The following is an 18,812-nucleotide window of genomic DNA, read 5'->3' on the forward strand; positions in this document are numbered from 1 at the left end:
CCTATATACTGAGATCTTTGGGGCTGACAGTCCCCAAGTGGGCATATGAAGGCATAGACGACGTTGGTTTCTTTCAAGGCGTTCTGTTTGGTGTCTCGAGAGTTCTTCATGAGTAAAAAATAAAATAAAATAAAATAAAATAAAATGTTTATTTAGGTAAGGTACATACATACAATAAATTTTTACAAGGATTGTTTAACTTATAGGTATAGCTAGTACATACAATGCCTAAAGCCACTATTACGCAAAGCGTTTCGGGCATGATAAACTAAAATGACAAGCTTAATACTAATTGAGCATAATGAGTAGAATGAAAACAAGAAATGAAAACATAGATGAAAAAGCAGCACAAATACAATTATGTCGACAAACAGCGCTCTTTAAAAAAGAACAGACATTGGTTGACAATAGAAGGGTAAGGTAGGTTACAGGGAATTTATTAGGTATAGCTTCGTTTTTAACTTAAACTGGTTGAGAGAGGTACAGTCTTTAACATGGTTGGGAAGGTCATTCCACATTCTGGGCCCCTTGATTTGTAGAGCATTTCTAGTTTGATTAAGTCGTACTCTAGGAATATCAAAACTGTATTTATTTCTGGTGTGGTGCTCATGGGTTCTGTTACAACCTTCTATGAAGCTTTTGAGATCAGGATTGGCATTATAGTTTAGCGTTTTATATATGTATAATACACATGAGAGAATGTGCAGTGACTTAATGTCTAACATATTCAGAGATTTGAGTAGGGGTACCGAGTGATGTCTGGGGCCAGAGTTGAATATTGTCCTAATAGCAGCTTTGTGTTGAGTAATTAGAGGACGTAAGTGATTTTGGGTAGTAGAGCCCCAAGCACAAATACCATAGTTGAGATATGGATAGATAAGGGAGTAATAGAGAGTCACCAGGGCAGGGCGGGGTACATAATATCTGATCTTAGAAAGAATGCCAACAGTTTTTGAAACTTTTTTGATATATTTAGAATGTGTCCCTGGAAATTCAGCTTGTTGAATTCAGTAGGTTGGCCGTCTTCTTGTTTTTGTAGTAAATTGTTAATTGTATCTTCTGATTTGTGTCTGTGGGGATAACGTTCCTTTATTTATTTATTTATTTGTTTATATATATATATATATATATATATATATATATATATATATATATATATATATATATATATATATATATATATATATATATATATATATATATATATATATATATATATATACAAGAAGGTACATTGGGTTTGAGAGAATACATTGGATAGTACAGTATTTACATTCTTGTAAAGCCACTAGTACGCGCAGCGTTTCGGGCAGGTCCTTAATCTAGCAGATAATTTTAAGTAGGTAATTTCTATCAGAATTGATAAATGATAAAGATACATTGCAAGAGAAAAATGAGATGAGAGAGATAAGTAAGTATATTAAAGCACATTGTTATATTAAAGCTCTGATTGATTACATTGACAGCTTGATTAGTAATTTAAACAAGATTCCTATTGATAATGTCTTTCAGGACACTTTCCTCTGTTTTGTGAGCCATTGAAAAGAAGTTCCTGTAAAATGGTCTAATACGGGGGGTACAGGTGTTGTGTTAGTTGACTCTTCAGAGATTGCATGGCGTTTCACCTTTCTTTTGATGACGTCTTCAACATAACCGTTAGAGTCATTGTTGACTAGGACCTGCCATACTCTGCAGACCTGCTTCCAACCAGAGCTGTGGCTGAGAGCCCGGTCGACGTATGCATCGACGACACTCCTCTTGTACCTGTCTGGGCAGTCACTGTTGGCATTAAGGCACATTCCTCTGTTCGTTTCCTTAGTGTAGACTGCAGTGTGGAAACCTCCGTTCCTTTCCATGACTGTTACATCTAGGCAGGGCAGCTTCCCATCATTCTCCATCTCGTAAGTGAAACTCAACACCGAATTTTGCTCGAATGCCTCCTTCAGCTGCTGCAGACGTCTGACATCAGGTACCTGTGTAAAAATGTCATCAACGTATCTGTAGTATATGGCGGGTTTGTGCGAAAATTCTAGGAAAAAACTTGTGGAACATCTGGAGGGAAGGAACTTTGTAACACAGCTTCAACATGGGTTCAGGGATGGCAGGTCCTGCCTCACAGGATTAATTGAATTCTATGACCAGGCAACAAAAATCAGGCAAGAAAGAGAGGGGTGAACAGACTGCATATTTTTGGATTGCCAGAAAGCCTTTGACACAGTACCACACACGAGGCTAGAGAAAAAGCTGGAGATGCAGGCTGGAGTGAAAGGGAAGGTACTCCATTGGATAAGGGAGTACCTTAGCAACAGAAGACAATGAGTCACAACAGAAGACAATGAGTGAGTCACAATGAGTACAAGACTGGTGAGACGTCACCATTGGAGTCCCGCAGGGTTCAGTCCTTGGACCTATATTGTTTCTGATATATGTAAATGATCTCCCAGAGGGTATAGAATCGTTCCTCTCATTGTTTGCTGATGATGCAAAAATTATGAGGAGGATTAAAACAGAGGATGATAATAGGAGGCTACAATATGACCTAGACAAACTGAATGAATGGTCCAAGAAATGGCTACTAAAGTTCAACCAGAGTAAATGCAAAGTAATGAAACTAGGCAGTGGAAACAGGAGGCCAGTCACAGGATACCGAATGGGAGATGAAGTACTTCATGCAACGGACAGAGAAAGATCTAGGAGTTGATATCACGCCAAACCTGTCTCCTGAAGCCCACATAAAAAGAATTACATCTGCGGCATACGTGAGGCTGGCTAACATCACAACAGCGTTCAGGAACCTGTGTAGGGAATCATTCAGAATCTTGTACACCACATATGTAAGACCAATCCTGGAGTATGCGGCCCCATCATGGAGCCCGTACCTTGTCAAGCACAAGACGAAGCTGGAAAAAGTTCAGAGGTATGCTACTAGGCTAGTCCCAGAACTAAGAGGCATGAGTTACGAGGAATGACTGTGCGAAATGCACCTCACGACACTGGAAGACAGAAGAGTAAGAGGAGACATGATCACTACCTGCAAAATTCTCAGAGGAATTGACAGGGTAGATAAGGATAATTTTTTTAACACGGGTGGTACGCGAACAAGGGGACACAGGTGGAGACTGAGTACCCAAATGAGCCACAGGGACGTTAGAAAGAACTTTTCAGTGTCAGAGTAGTTAACGGATGGAATGCATTTGGCAGTGATGTGGTGGAGGCTGACTTCATACACAGTTTCAAGTGTAGATATGATAGAGCCCAGTAGGCTCAGGAACCTGTACACCAGTTGATTGACAGTTGAGAGGCGGGACCAAAGAGCCAGAGCTCAACTCCCGCAAGCACAATTAGGTGAGTACACACACACACACACACACACACACACACACACACACACACACACACACACACACACACACACACACACACACACACACACACACACACACACACACACACACACACACACACACACACACACACACACACACACACACAGGGATTCAGGGATGGCAGGTCCTGCCTCACAGGGTTACTTGAATTCTACGACCAGGCAACAAAAATAAGGCAAGAAAGAGAAGGGTGGGCAGACTGCATATTTTTGGATTGTCAGAAAGCCTTTGATACAGTGCCACACAAGAGGCTAGTGCGAAAGTTGGAGATGCAGGCTGGAGTGAGAGGGAAGGTACTCCGGTGGATAGAGGAATACCTAAGCAACAGGAGACAACGAGTCTGTGTGAGGGGTGAGGTCTCAGATTGGCGAGACGTCACAAGTGGAGTCCCGCAGGGGTCAGTCCTTGGACCTATACTGTTTCTGGTATATGTAAATGATCTCCCAGAGGGTATAGATTTGTTCCTCTCAATGTTTGCCGACGATGCAAAAATTATGAGGAGGATTGAAACAGAGGATGATAGTAGGAGGCTACAAGATGACCTGGATAGACTGAGTGAATGGTCCAACAAATGGCTGTTGAAGTTCAACCCGAGTAAATGCAAAGTAATGAAACTAGGCAGTGGAAACAGGAGGCCAGGCACAGGATACAGAATAGGAGATGAAGTACTTAATGAAACAGGCAGAGAGAAAGATCTAGGAGTTGATATCACACCAAACCTGTCTCCTGAAGCCCACATAAAGAGAATAACGTCTGCGGCATATGCGAGGCTGGCTAACATCAGAACGGCGTTCAGGAACCTGTGTAAGGAATCATTCAGAATCTTGTACACCACATATGTAAGACCAATCCTGGAGTATGCGGCCCCAGCATGGAGCCCGTACCTTGTCAAGCACAAGACGAAGCTGGAAAAAGTCCAAAGGTATGCTACTAGACTAGTCCCAGAACTAAGAGGCATGAGTTATGAGGAAAGGCTGCGGGAAATGCACCTCACGACACTGGAAGACAGAAGAGTAAGGGGGGACATGATCACAACCTACAAAATCCTCAGGGGAATCGACCGGGTAAACAAGGATGAACTATTCAACACTGGTGGGACGCGAACAAGGGGACACAGGTGGAAGCTGAGTACCCAAATGAGCCACAGAGACGTTAGAAAGAACTTTTTCAGTGTCAGAGTGGTTAGTAAATGGAATGCATTAGGCAGTGATGTGGTGGAGGCTGACTCCATACACAGCTTCAAATGTAGATATGATAGAACCCAATAGGCTCAGGAATCTGTACACCAGTTGATTGACGGTTGAGAGGCGGGACCAAAGAGCCAGAGCTCAACCCCCGCAAGCACAATTAGGTGAATACACACACACACACACACACACACACACACACACACACACACACACACACACACACACACACACACACACACACACACACACACACACACACACACACACACACACACACACACACCACACACACACACACACACACACCACACACACACACACACACCACACACACACACACACACACACACACACACACACACACACACACACACACCACACACACACACACACACACACACACACACACACACACACACACACACACACACCACACACACACACACACCACACACACACACACACACACACACACACACACACACACACACACACACACACACACACACACACACACACACACACACACACACACACACACACACCACACACACACACACACACACACACACACACACACACACACACACACACACACACACACACACACACACACACACACACACACACACACACACACACACACACACACACACACACACACACACACACACCACACACACACACACACACACACACACACACACACACACACACACCACACACACACACACACACACACACACACACACACACACACCACACACACACACACACACACACACACACACACACACACACACACACACACACACACACACACACACACACACACACACACACACACACACACTCTAATGGCTGTTAGAGTTTAACCCAAGCAAATATAATGTAATGAAGATAGGGGGTAGAAGCAGGAGACCAGATACAAGGTACCATTTGGGAGATGAAATACTTCAAGAGTCAGAGAGAGAGAAAGACCTGAGGGTTGATATCACGCCAGACCTGTCCCCTGAAGCTCATATTAAGAGGATAACAGCAGCAGCATATGCCAGGTTGGCTAACATAAGAACGGCCTTAGAAACTTGTGTAAGGAATCTTTCAGAACATTATATACTACATATGTCAGACCAATCCTGGAGTATTCGGCTCCAGCATGGAGTCCATATCTAGTCAAGCATAAGACTAAACTGAAAAGGTTCAAAGGTTTGCCACCAGCTAGTACCCGAGCTGAGAGGTATGAGCTACGAGGAGAGACTACGGGAATTAAACCTCACTTCGTTGGAAGACAGAAGAGTTAGGAGGGACATGATCACCACATTCAAGATTCTCAAGGAATCGACAGTGTTGATAAAGACAGGCTATTTAACACAAGGGGCACACGCACTAGGGGACACAGGTGGAAACTGAGTGCCCAAATGAGCCACAGAGATATTAGAAAGAACTTTTTTAGTGTCAGTGGTTGACAAATGGAATGCATTAGGAAGTAATGTGGCGGAGGCTGACTCCATACACAGTTTTCAAGTGTAGATATGATAGAGCCCAATAGGCTCAGAACCTGTACACCTGTTGATTGACGGTTGAGAGGCGGGACCAAAGAGCCAGAGCTCAATCCCCCGCAAGCACAATTAGGTGAGTACACACACACACACACACACACAGGAAGCAGCCCGTAGCACCTGTCTTACTCCATGGTACCAATTTACTGCTAGGTAACAGGGGCATCAGGGTGAAGGAAACTGCCCAGTTATTTTTCTGGCAGTGCCGGGGATCGAACCTCGGTCCCTAGGTCTACGAGTCTAGAGCGCTGTCCACTCAGCCACCACCCACCAATCTCACCCACCACATTGTGCTGTGGTTGTGGTGACTGCTTGTCTATACAAGATGGTTAGTGTGAGAGCGAGCTTCCCAGAGCGGCAACCTTCACGTATTGTTATGGAGCAGTCACCCCTTTGTTTGAGTGCCCTGTGTTCGTTCTCTGTATACCAGAGTAATGATGGAGGCCTTCGCTGTCCGTGTTGTCATTTCCTCTCTGGCTGGGATTACCTTCATGCAGATTTCACCCTCTCATTATAGCTTATAGAAGTACTGATAACTGAAGGCTAATGGCGAGAGTGACATATGTCAAGGATCTTCTTTTCAATACAATACAATTTTATTTAGGTAAGGTACATACATACAATAAATATTTACAAGGATTGTTTAACTTATAGGTAGAGCTAGTACATACAATGCCTAAAGCCACTATTACGCAAAGCGTTTCGGGCATGATAAACTTAAATGACAAGCTTAATACTAATTGAGCATAATGAGTAGAATGAAAACAAGAAATGAAAACATAGATGAAAAAGCAGCACAAATACAATTATGTCGACAAACAGCGCTCTTTAAAGAAAAAACAGACCTTGGTTGACAATAGAAGGGTAAGGTAGGTTACAGGGAATTTATTAGGTATAGCTTCGCTTTAACTTAAACTGGTTGAGAGAGGTACAGTCTTTAACATGGTTGGAAGGTCATTCCACATTCTGGGCCCCTTGATTTGTAGAGCATTTCTAGTTTGATTAAGTCGTACTCTAGGAATATCAAAACTGTATTTATTTCTGGTGTGATGCTCATGGGTTCTGATACAACCTTCTATGAAGCTTTTGAGATCAGGATTGGCATTATAGTTTAGCGTTTTATATATGTATAATACACATGAGAGAATGTGCAGTGACTTAATGTCTAACATATTCAGAGATTTGAGTAGGGGTACCGAGTGATGTCTGGGGCCAGAATTGGATATTGTCCTAATAGCAGCTTTGTGTTGAGTAATTAGAGGACGTAAGTGATTTTGGGTAGTAGAGCCCCAAGCACAAATACCATAGTTGAGATATGGATAGATACGGGAGTAATAGAGAGTCCACCAGGGCAGGGCGTGGTACATAATATCTGATCTTAGAAAGAATGCCCACAGTTTTTGAAACTTTTTTTGTTATGTTTAGAATGTGTCCCTGGAAATTAAGCTTGTGGTCAATGAGAATGCCAAGGAATTTGCCATCTAATTTGTTACAAATTTGGGTATTGTTTATTTTGAGATTTATTTGATTAGAGGATTTATTGCCAAACAGAATATAGAAAGTTTTGTCAATGTTAAGGGTGAGTTTGTTGGCAGTTAGCCACAGATGGACTTTATTTAGCTCAGTATTTACTGTGGCATTTAGAGCAAGGGGATCAGGACTGGAGTAAATGAAGGTTGTGTCGTCAGCAAATAGAATTGGTTTGAGGTGTTGGGAGGCATTTGGAAGGTCATTAATGTAGATGAGAAAGAGGAGAGGGCCAAGTATGCTGCCCTGGGGAACACCAATGTTGATGGGTTTAATGATATTCTGTAACCTTTCCTTGCCACAGTCAACCAACAAACTAATACTAAACATAGAAAAGACCTACTATTTATTTATTTATTTATATATATACAAGAAGGTACATTGGGATTGTGAGGATACATAGCATAGTAATTACATTCTTGTAAAGCCACTAGTACGCGCAGCGTTTCGGGCAGGTCCTTAATCTAAGGAAATATTAAGTAGGTAAATACTTGCAAAATTTATAAAAATGATAACAGGTACATAGCAAGAAAAAAAATAAAAGATGAGAGAAAATTTGTAGGTATATTAAAGCACATAGGTAGCTCAGATTGATTGCAATGACAGCTTGAATGGTAGTTAAAAAAAATTAGTAGGCACAATACAGCATATGGCTAGCACATAAAAGAAGACAGCAATGAACACAATGATAAGGTTGTTTGGATTAAGTACATTAAGATTGGGAGATTGGGTAACACTAGATACAGAGCAAATTTAAAGCTCAGTGTAGGAAACTAAATAGATGAAGTTAGGTACGTTTTGGTTTTGGTTTTAAATAAGGCAAAAGTTTTACAGTTTTTCAATTCACTAGGGAGTGAGTTCCATAGACTAGGTCCCTTAATTTGCATAGTGTGTTTACACAGATTAAGCTTGACCCTGGGGATATCAAAGAGATATTTATTTCTGGTGTTGTGATAATGGGTCCTATTACATCTGTCCAGGGAGAGTTTCAGAGCAGGATTTGCTTTTAAGAACAGGGTTTTGTAAATGTAGTTGACACAAGAGAATGTGTGGAGGGAGTTAATATTTAGCAAGTTTAGGGATTTAAACAAGGGAGCTGAGTGTTGTCTGAAAGCAGAATTTGTTATTATTCTGATAGCAGATTTTTGCTGGGTGATGATGGGCTTAAGGTGGTTTGCAGTGGTAGACCCCCATGCACAGATACCATAATTAAGATAGGGGTAGATTAGTGCATAATATAGTGAGAGGAGAGCAGAGTTAGGAACATAATATCTTATTTTAGAGAGTATACCAACTGTTTTAGAGACTTTTAGAGACTAGAGGGGTATAGTGAGGCGTGACGTCACGGAATGACGTTTGGAGGCAGCCATGACGTCACACAGTAATACAGCATGGGAGGCATGACGTAGTACAGCAGCAGACGTAGCGGCAGTAGTACAGCAGACAGAGGTGGCGCGGTGACGTATATAAGGGTCCCGGAGGCCAGGAGCGCCACACACGGTGCTCAGCTCCCAACACAGGACGATGATGGCCAGCAAGCTCCTGGTGAGTCCACAGTTCTCTCTTGCATGTCCCCTCCCGCCGGCGGCGACCACTCTCCTGACAAACATTCTAGTGTGATAGGTTTCCCCTGGAGGCTGTCCGGATTCTACAGACTGTTAATGCATGCGGGCTGCATGTTGACCAGTTGGTTATTTCAAAGAAAGCAGAGAGATAGCATCAATAAAGTCGGGGTGGGAATTCGTTGTAAATGGAATGTCTCAGGCCTCTGTTATTTAACATATATAATATTTACACTCAGGATTGAGCAGCATTATCGGCAAACGATGACATCTTATTGCTTCATATTTACAATTATTACTTATTTATTTATTTATTTATTTATTTATTTATTTATTTATTTATTTATATATATACAAGAAGGTACATTGGGTTTGTGAGAATACATTGGATAGTACAGTATTTACATTCTTGTAAAGCCACTAGTACGCGCAGCGTTTCGGGCAGGTCCTTAATCTAGCAGATAATTTTAAGTAGGTAAATTCTACCAGAATTGATAGAACTTATAGAATTGATTATAGATAGATAACTTAACCTATCAACGGTATAGGTTAAGTAATAATTGTAATTAAGAAGCAATAAGATGCTTATCTTAACATACTAAGAAGGTTAGGTAAGGTCGGTGTTTTCTATGAAGCTTTTCAAGGTAAACTAAAATATTCACAATCAATTAGTATATCACATATGCACTTATTAAATAAGCCAATATTGACTTAAAGAAAGTGCAAGAACGGGTTGTGGACAAAATGGGACAGACAAAAACCTATATTTTGAAGAGTAATTTAATTAGCTTAATTTACACGACTGAAATATATAAATTAATGAAAGGGTGTAATAAAAGGAATATACATAAGGCTGTAAATATATCTATAACGCAATTCTTTTTTTTTTTTTTTTTTTTTTTTTTGAGATATATACAAGAGTTGTTACATTCTTGTAGAGCCACTAGTACGCGTAGCGTTTCGGGCAAGTCCTTAATCCTATGGTCCCTGGAATACGATCCCCGCCGCGAAGAATTGTTGTTACAACCAAGTACACATTTTACTGTTGAGTTAAACAGAGGCTACAGTTAAGGAATTGCGCCCAGTAAATCCTCCCCGGCCAGGATACGAACCCAAGACATAGCGCTCGCGGAACGCCAGGCGAGTGTCTTACCACTGCACCACGGAGACTGTTAATATGACACAATAGATATAAATTTAATAAATTTTGATTCAGTATAGATCTTGATAAATACTGGTTTGGAAATAAATTTTCTATATTGGTTTATGGAATGAATTACCGGGTAACGTGATAGACATGGGATAGTTGGAGTGTTTCAGTCGTAGGATAGACATACAGTATATATGAAGGAATTTGGATTGATATAAATAAAAGCTGCAGTGAAGGGATCAATAGGCTTTTTGATTCCTGCATTCTGAAGTTCGTTTGCTATTTTATAGTTTTCTTCTATAGTTTATAGTTTTCTCGCACACCACTTTCCTATATTATGTTAAATCTAATTTCCTTATGATCACTGTTCCCAAACTTGCTTCTCATTTCTATATCATTCACTAGAGTTTCTGCTAGAACCTAGTCTAATATTTTGCTTTTCGTGATGGTTCCACGATATATTGTTGAAGAAAGCAGTTCTCCAACATTTCTGAATTTACATTGTCAATGTTATTTATACAGTTTAATGTACTATAATTAGTTGCCAATGATACAAGCGTTGTCATGACTAGATACCAAGGATACTGCTATACCAAGGATATATCTGCGCACACATGTATCTGTGCACACATGTATCTGAGCACACATGTATCTGCGCACACATGTATCTGTGCACACATGTATCTGAGCACACATGTATCTGAGCACACATGTATCTGTGCACACATGTATCTGCGCACACATGTATCTGTGCACACATGTATCTGCGCACACATGTATCTGTGCACACATGTATCTGAGCACACATGTATCTGCGCACACATGTATCTGTGCACACATGTATCTGAGCACACATGTATCTGAGCACACATGTATCTGTGCACACATGTATCTGAGCACACATGTATCTGTGCACACATGTATCTGAGCACACATGTATCTACGCACACATGTATCTGTGCACACATGTATCTGCGCACACATGTATCTGTGCACACATGTATCTGAGCACACATGTATCTACGCACACATGTATCTGCGCACACATGTATCTGAGCACACATGTATCTGAGCACACATGTATCTACGCACACATGTATCTGTGCACACATGTATCTGCGCACACATGTATCTGAGCACACATTTCCTTCTATCGAGCTTTGGCGGCCTATATGACACACCTTTCATTAAGCCATCATTATTTTCATGTTATTCATTTCTGACAGCTGTGTGTGGCTCAGTTTTTAACCCCTTGTTGTCAGAACATCTATTTGCTTTCTGATATATATTGCTGCTCCCCTCCTTCTCTAATCTATCAATGTGTAGCAATTTGTAACTTCAATTTATATTGAGACAATAGTTAATTATTTTGCACATTCATACATGATTCTGTTAGAGAAATAATATCTATTAATTCTGTGTAGATAAATAAATGCTAAAAGTCAGCTAACATTTTAAATTCAACTGGATAAGATCATTAGGGCAAATGGGGGGGGGGATCTTGACAAGCTGCCGGCTTCCTGTCCTCATCGAGGCCACTGTGCTGGCTCTCCTGACTGTTGTAACACAATGTTGTCACACTCGCAGGTACTGGTACTGGTGGTGCTGGCTCTCCTGACTGTTGTAACACAGTGTTGTCACACTCGCAGGTACTGGTACTGGTGGTGCTGGCTCTCCTGACTGTTGTAACACAGTGTTGTCTCACTCGCAGGTACTGGTACTGGTGGTGCTGGCTCTCCTGACTGTTGTAACACAGTGTTGTCTCACTCGCAGGTACTGGTACTGGTGGTGCTGGCTCTCCTGACTGTTGTAACACAATGTTGTCTCACTCGCAGGTACTGGTACTGGTGGTGCTGGCTCTCCTGACTGTTGTAACACAGTGTTGTCTCACTCGCAGGTACTGGTACTGGTGGTGCTGGCTCTACTGACTGTTGTAACACAATGTTGTCTCACTCGCAGGTACTGGTACTGGTGGTGCTGGCTCTCCTGACTGTTGTAACACAGTGTTGGCTCACTCGCAGGTACTGGTACTGGTGGTGCTGGCTCTCCTGACTGTTGTAACACAGTGTTGGCTCACTCGCAGGTACTGGTACTGGTGGTGCTGGCTCTCCTGACTGTTGTAACACAGTGTTGGCTCACTCGCAGGTACTGGTACTGGTGGTGCTGGCTCTCCTGACTGTTGTAACACAGTGTTGGCTCACTCGCAGGTACTGGTACTGGTGGTGCTGGCTCTACTGACTGTTGTAACACAGTGTTGTCTCACTCGCAGGTACTGGTACTGGTGGTGCTGGCTCTCCTGACTGTTGTAACACAGTGTTGTCTCACTCGCAGGTACTGGTACTGGTGGTGCTGGCTCTCCTGACGGTAGCAGTCGTCGGGGCTCCGGACTACGGCTACTACACTTACCCCTACGGCCCTAATCCTCCCTACGTGAGCTACTACTACGGAAATTCCCCGTATTACTACTACTACAACTACGGCTATCCGTACTACAACTACGGCTACCCACTCTCCTACAGTTACGTTAATATGATGTCCGGATAGGTGGACTATCCGGATTATCCAGCAGTCCGGATAGGCGGCGACCTGGGCTGCCGGAAGCCCAAGTGAGAGGCTTCAAAATTCTTGGAAAAGTTCCCGGATAAGTTTTTCAAGAAGTTTCAGAAGACTCCGACAAGCCTCGCAAGCCTAGCATCTCCCAAACATGGTATCAGCCTTATTACACCTTTATTTTGGTAAAAGTGCGTAGTAGTTGAATGATGGCGAGTAGTGTAGAGTGCGTGAAGGAGTCCCACGGGGCTTGGGAGCCTACGCACTCAACACGAACATCGTCTGAGTGTGTGAACGCAATTTATTAAAATCGGTATTTGAGGGTGTCTATACACACACATTATTAGGAAATAAACTCACAATTGTCGATTTCAAAGAACTGAAGATAAAATAAATAATTAGTTTACCATTATTTTGTGTTAATATTACGTTCCACGTCGACTAATAAATAAATAAATAAATATGTTTATTCAGGTAAGGTATATACATACAAGTGATGTTACATTAATGGATTGATATATAGATAGAGCTAGTACATACAATGCCTAAAGCCACTATTACGCAATGCGTTTCGGGCAGGAAAAACATTAATATCTAGAACTTAATACTAATTGAGCATAAAGAATAAAAAGTGTTGAGAACAAATACAAATAAAGATAAAAAAAGGGGGGGGGGGAACATGACTGAAAAAGCAGCACAAATACAATAGGTTGACAAAAAGTGATAAAAAAAAAAAAAATAACAGACATGGGTTGACAATAGAGGAGTGAGGTAGGTTACAGGGAATTTATTAGGTAGTGTTTAGTTTATATCTTAAACTGGTTGAGAGAGGTACAGTCTTTAACATGGTTGGGAAGGTCATTCCACATTCTGGGTCCCTTGATTTGTAGAGCATTTCTAGTTTGATTAAGTCGTACTCTAGGAATATCAAAACTGTATTTATTCCTGGTGTGGTGCTCATGGGTTCTGTTACAACCTTCTATGAAGCTTTTGAGGTCAGGATTGGCATTACAGTTCAGCGTTTTATATATGTATAATACACATGAGAGAATGTGCAGTGACTTAATATCTAACATATTCAGAGATTTGAGTAAGGGTACCGAGTGATGTCTGGGGCCAGAGTTGGATATTGTCCTAATAGCAGCTTTGTGTTGGGTAATTAGAGGACGTAAATGATTTTGGGTAGTAGAACCCCAAGCACAAATACCATAGTTGAGATATGGATAGATAAGGGAGTAATAGAGAGTAACCAGGGCAGGGCGTGGTACATAATATCTGATCTTAGAAAGAATGCCAACAGTTTTTGAAACTTTTTTTGATATATTTAGAATGTGTCCCTGGACACATTCCCTGTCCCTGGACACTAAGTCGACAGTCCGACACACTAGTGCATAATAATAATCTGTGACTACAGCTTCGAACCACCGCCATCAATACAGACTTGTTATTAAAATGTTTGTCATTAGTCAACTGTTCCTGGCCTCTGGTAATATTGGGAGAACCGTTCCTGGCCTCTGGTAATATTGGGAGAACTGTTCCTGGCCTCTGGTAATATTGGGTGAACTGTTCCTGGCCTCTGGTAATATTGGGAGAACTGTTCCTGGCCTCTGGTAATATTGGGAGAACTGTTCCTGGCCTCTGGTAATATTGGGTTAAGTGTTCCTGGCCTCTGGTAATATTGGGTGAACTGTTCGTGGCCTCTGGTAATATTGGGTGAACTGTTCCTGGCCTCTGGTAATATTGGGAGAACCGTTCCTGGCCTCTGGTAATATTGGAAGAACTGTTCCTGGCCTCTGGTAATATTGGGTGAACTGTTCCTGGCCTCTGGTAATATTGGGAGAACTGTTCCTGGCCTCTGGTAATATTGGGAGAACTGTTCCTGGCCTCTGGTAATATTGGGTTAAGTGTTCCTGGCCTCTGGTAATATTGGGTGAACTGTTCCTGGCCTCTGGTAATATTGGGAGAACTGTTCCTGGCCTCTGGTAATATTGGGAGAACTGTTCCTGGCCTCTGGTAATATTGGGAGAACTGTTCCTGGCCTCTGGTAATATTGGGTGAACTGTTCCTGGCCTCTGGTAATATTGGGAGAACTGTTCCTGGCCTCTGGTAATATTGGGAGAACTGTTCCTGGCCTCTGGTAATATTGGGTTAAGTGTTCCTGGCCTCTGGTAATATTGGGTGAACTGTTCCTGGCCTCTGGTAATATTGGGTGAACTGTTCCTGGCCTCTGGTAATATTGGGAGAACCGTTCCTGGCCTCTGGTAATATTGGGAGAACTGTTCCTGGCCTCTGGTAATATTGGGTGAACTGTTTCTGGCCTCTGGTAATATTGGGAGAACTGTTCCTGGCCTCTGGTAATATTGGGAGAACTGTTCCTGGCCTCTGGTAATATTGGGTTAAGTGTTCCTGGCCTCTGGTAATATTGGGTGAACTGTTCCTGGCCTCTGGTAATATTGGGAGAACTGTTCCTGGCCTCTGGTAATATTGGGAGAACTGTTCCTGGCCTCTGGTAATATTGGGTTAAGTGTTCCTGGCCTCTGGTAATATTGGGTGAACTGTTCCTGGCCTCTGGTAATATTGGGTGAACTGTTCCTGGCCTCTGGTAATATTGGGAGAACTGTTCCTGGCCTCTGGTAATATTGGGTTAAGTGTTCCTGGCCTCTGGTAATATTGGGAGAACTGTTCCTGGCCTCTGGTAATATTGGGAGAACTGTTCCTGGCCTCTGGTAATATTGGGAGAACTGTTCCTGGCCTCTGGTAATATTGGGAGAACTGTTCCTGGCCTCTGGTAATATTGGGAGAACTGTTCCTGGCCTCTGGTAATATTGGGTGAACCGTTCCTGGCCTCTGGTAATATTGGGTGAACTGTTCCTGGCCTCTGGTAATATTGGGTGAACTGTTCCTGGCCTCTGGTAATATTGGGAGAACTGTTCCTGGCCTCTGGTAATATTGGGTGAACTGTTCCTGGCCTCTGGTAATATTGGGTGAACTGTTACTGGCCTCTGGTAATATTGGGTGAACTGTTCCTGGCCTCTGGTAATATTGGGTGAACTGTTCCTGGCCTCTGGTAATATTGGGAGAACTGTTCCTGGCCTCTGGTAATATTGGGAGAACTGTTCCTGGCCTCTGGTAATATTGGGAGAACTGTTCCTGGCCTCTGGTAATATTGGGAGAACTGTTCCTGGCCTCTGGTAATATTGGGAGAACTGTTCCTGGCCTCTGGTAATATTGGGAGAACTGTTCCTGGCCTCTGGTAATATTGGGTGAACTGTTCCTGGCCTCTGGTAATATTGGGTGAACTGTTCCTGGCCTCTGGTAATATTGGGTGAACTGTTCCTGGCCTCTGGTAATATTGGGTGAACTGTTCCTGGCCTCTGGTAATATTGGGAGAACTGTTCCTGGCCTTTGGTAATATTGGGAGAACTGTTCCTGGCCTCTGGTAATATTGGGAGAACTGTTCCTGGCCTCTGGTAATATTGAGAGAACTGTTCCTGGCCTCTGGTAATATTGGGTGAACTGTTCCTGGCCTCTGGTAATATTGGGAGAACTGTTCCTGGCCTCTGGTAATATTGGGTTAAGTGTTCCTGGCCTTTGGTAATATTGGGAGAACTGTTCCTGGCCTCTGGTAATATTGGGTGAACTGTTCCTGGCCTCTGGTAATATTGGGAGAACTGTTCCTGGCCTCTGGTAATATTGGGTTTAAGTGTTCCTGGCCTCTGGTAATATTGGGAGAACTGTTCCTGGCCTCTGGTAATATTGGGTGAACCGTTCCTGGCCTCTGGTAATATTGGGTGAACTGTTCCTGGCGTCTGGTAATATTGGGTGAACTGTTCCTGGCCTCTGGTAATATTGGGAGAACTGTTCCTGGCCTCTGGTAATATTGGGTGAACTGTTCCTGGCCTCTGGTAATATTGGGTGAACTGTTACTGGCCTCTGGTAATATTGGGAGAACTGTTCCTGGCCTCTGGTAATATTGGGAGAACTGTTCCTGGCCTCTGGTAATATTGGGAGAACTGTTCCTGGCCTCTGGTAATATTGGGAGAACTGTTCCTGGCCTCTGTAATATTGGATGAACTGTTCCTGGCCTCTGGTAATTGTGGGTGAACTGTTCCTGGCCTCTGGTAATATTGGGTGAACTGTTCCTGGCCTCTGGTAATATTGGGTGAACTGTTCCTGGCCTCTGGTAATATTGGGAGAACTGTTCCTGGCCTCTGGTAATATTGGGTTAAGTGTTCCTGGCCTTTGGTAATATTGGGAGAACTGTTCCTGGCCTCTGGTAATATTGGGTGAACTGTTCCTGGCCTCTGGTAATATTGGGAGAACTGTTCCTGGCCTCTGGTAATATTGGGAGAACTGTTCCTGGCCTCTGGTAATATTGGGAGAACTGTTCCTGGCCTCTGGTAATATTGGGTGAACTGTTCCTGGCCTCTGGTAATATTGGGAGAACTGTTCCTGGCCTCTGGTAATATTGGGTGAACTGTTCCTGGCCTCTGGTAATATTGCGTGAACTGTTCCTGGCCTCTGGTAATATTGGGAGAACCGTTCCTGGCCTCTGGTAATATTGGGAGAACTGTTCCTGGCCTCTGGTAATATTGGGAGAACTGTTCCTGGCCTCTGGTAATATTGGGAGAACTGTTCCTGGCCTCTGGTAATATTGGGAGAACTGTTCCTGGCCTCTGTAATATTGGATGAACTGTTCCTGGCCTCTGGTAATATTGGGTGAACTGTTCCTGGCCTCTGGTAATATTGGGTGAACTGTTCCTGGCCTCTGGTATATTGGGTGAACTGTTCCTGGCCTCTGGTAATATTGGGAGAACTGTTCCTGGCCTCTGGTAATATTGGGTTAAGTGTTCCTGGCCTTTGGTAATATTGGGAGAACTGTTCCTGGCCTCTGGTAATATTGGGTGAACTGTCCTGGCCTCTGGTAATATTGGGAGAACTGTTCCTGGCCTCTGGTAATATTGGGAGAAACTGTTCCTGGCCTCTGGTAATATTGGGAGAACTGTTCCTGGCCTCTGGTAATATTGGTGAACTGTTCCTGGCCTCTGGTAATATTGGGAGAACTGTTCCCTGGCCTCTGGTAATATTGGGTGAACTGTTCCTGGCCTCTGGTAATATTGCGTGAACTGTTCCTGGCCTCTGGTAATATTGGGAGAACCGTTCCTGGCCTCTGGTAATATTGGGAGAACTGTTCCTGGCCTCTGGTAATATTGGGTGAACTGTTCCTGGCCTCTGGTAATATTGGGAGAAACTGTTCCTGGCCTCTGGTAATATTGGAGAACTGTTCCTGGCCTCTGGTAATATTGGGAGAACTGTTCCTGGCCTCTGGTAATATTGGGTGAACTGTTCCTGGCCTCTGGTAATATTGGGTGAACTGTTCCTGGCCTCTGGTAATATTGGGTGAACTGTTCCTGGCCTCTGGTAATATTGGGTGAACTGTTCCTGGCCTCTGGTAATATTGGGAGAACTGTTCCTGGCCTTTGGTAATATTGGGAGAACTGTTCCTGGCCTCTGGTAATATTGGGAGAACTGTTCCTGGCCTCTGGTAATATTGGGAGAACTGTTCCTGGCCTCTGGTAATATTGGGTGAACTGTTCCTGGCCTCTGGTAATATTGGGAGAACTGTTCCTGGCCTCTGGTAATATTGGGTTAAGTGTTCCTGGCCTTTGGTAATATTGGGAGAACTGTTCCTGGCCTCTGGTAATATTGGGTGAACTGTTCCTGGCCTCTCGTAATATTGGGAGAACTGTTCCTGGCCTCTGGTAATATTGGGTTAAGTGTTCCTGGCCTCTGGTAATATTGGTGTTAAGTGTTCCTGGCCTTTGGTAATATTGGGTGAACCGTTCCTGGCCTCTGGTAATATTGGGTGAACTGTTCCTGGCCTCTGG

General features: G+C 43.1%; 1 long non-coding RNA gene across 1 annotated transcript; it reads left to right on the plus strand.

Annotated features, from left to right (window-relative positions):
• Nucleotides 1-9,111: 9,111 nt before the first annotated feature.
• On the plus strand, nucleotides 9,112-13,333 carry LOC138368201 (uncharacterized). The gene is made up of 2 exons (XR_011229532.1): nucleotides 9,112-9,207; nucleotides 12,706-13,333. It is a non-coding gene; the product is annotated as an uncharacterized lncRNA (long non-coding RNA).
• Nucleotides 13,334-18,812: the final 5,479 nt, after the last annotated feature.

Source organism: Procambarus clarkii, chromosome 3 (assembly GCF_040958095.1).
Source record: "Procambarus clarkii isolate CNS0578487 chromosome 3, FALCON_Pclarkii_2.0, whole genome shotgun sequence".
Lineage (NCBI taxonomy): Eukaryota > Metazoa > Arthropoda > Malacostraca > Decapoda > Cambaridae > Procambarus > Procambarus clarkii.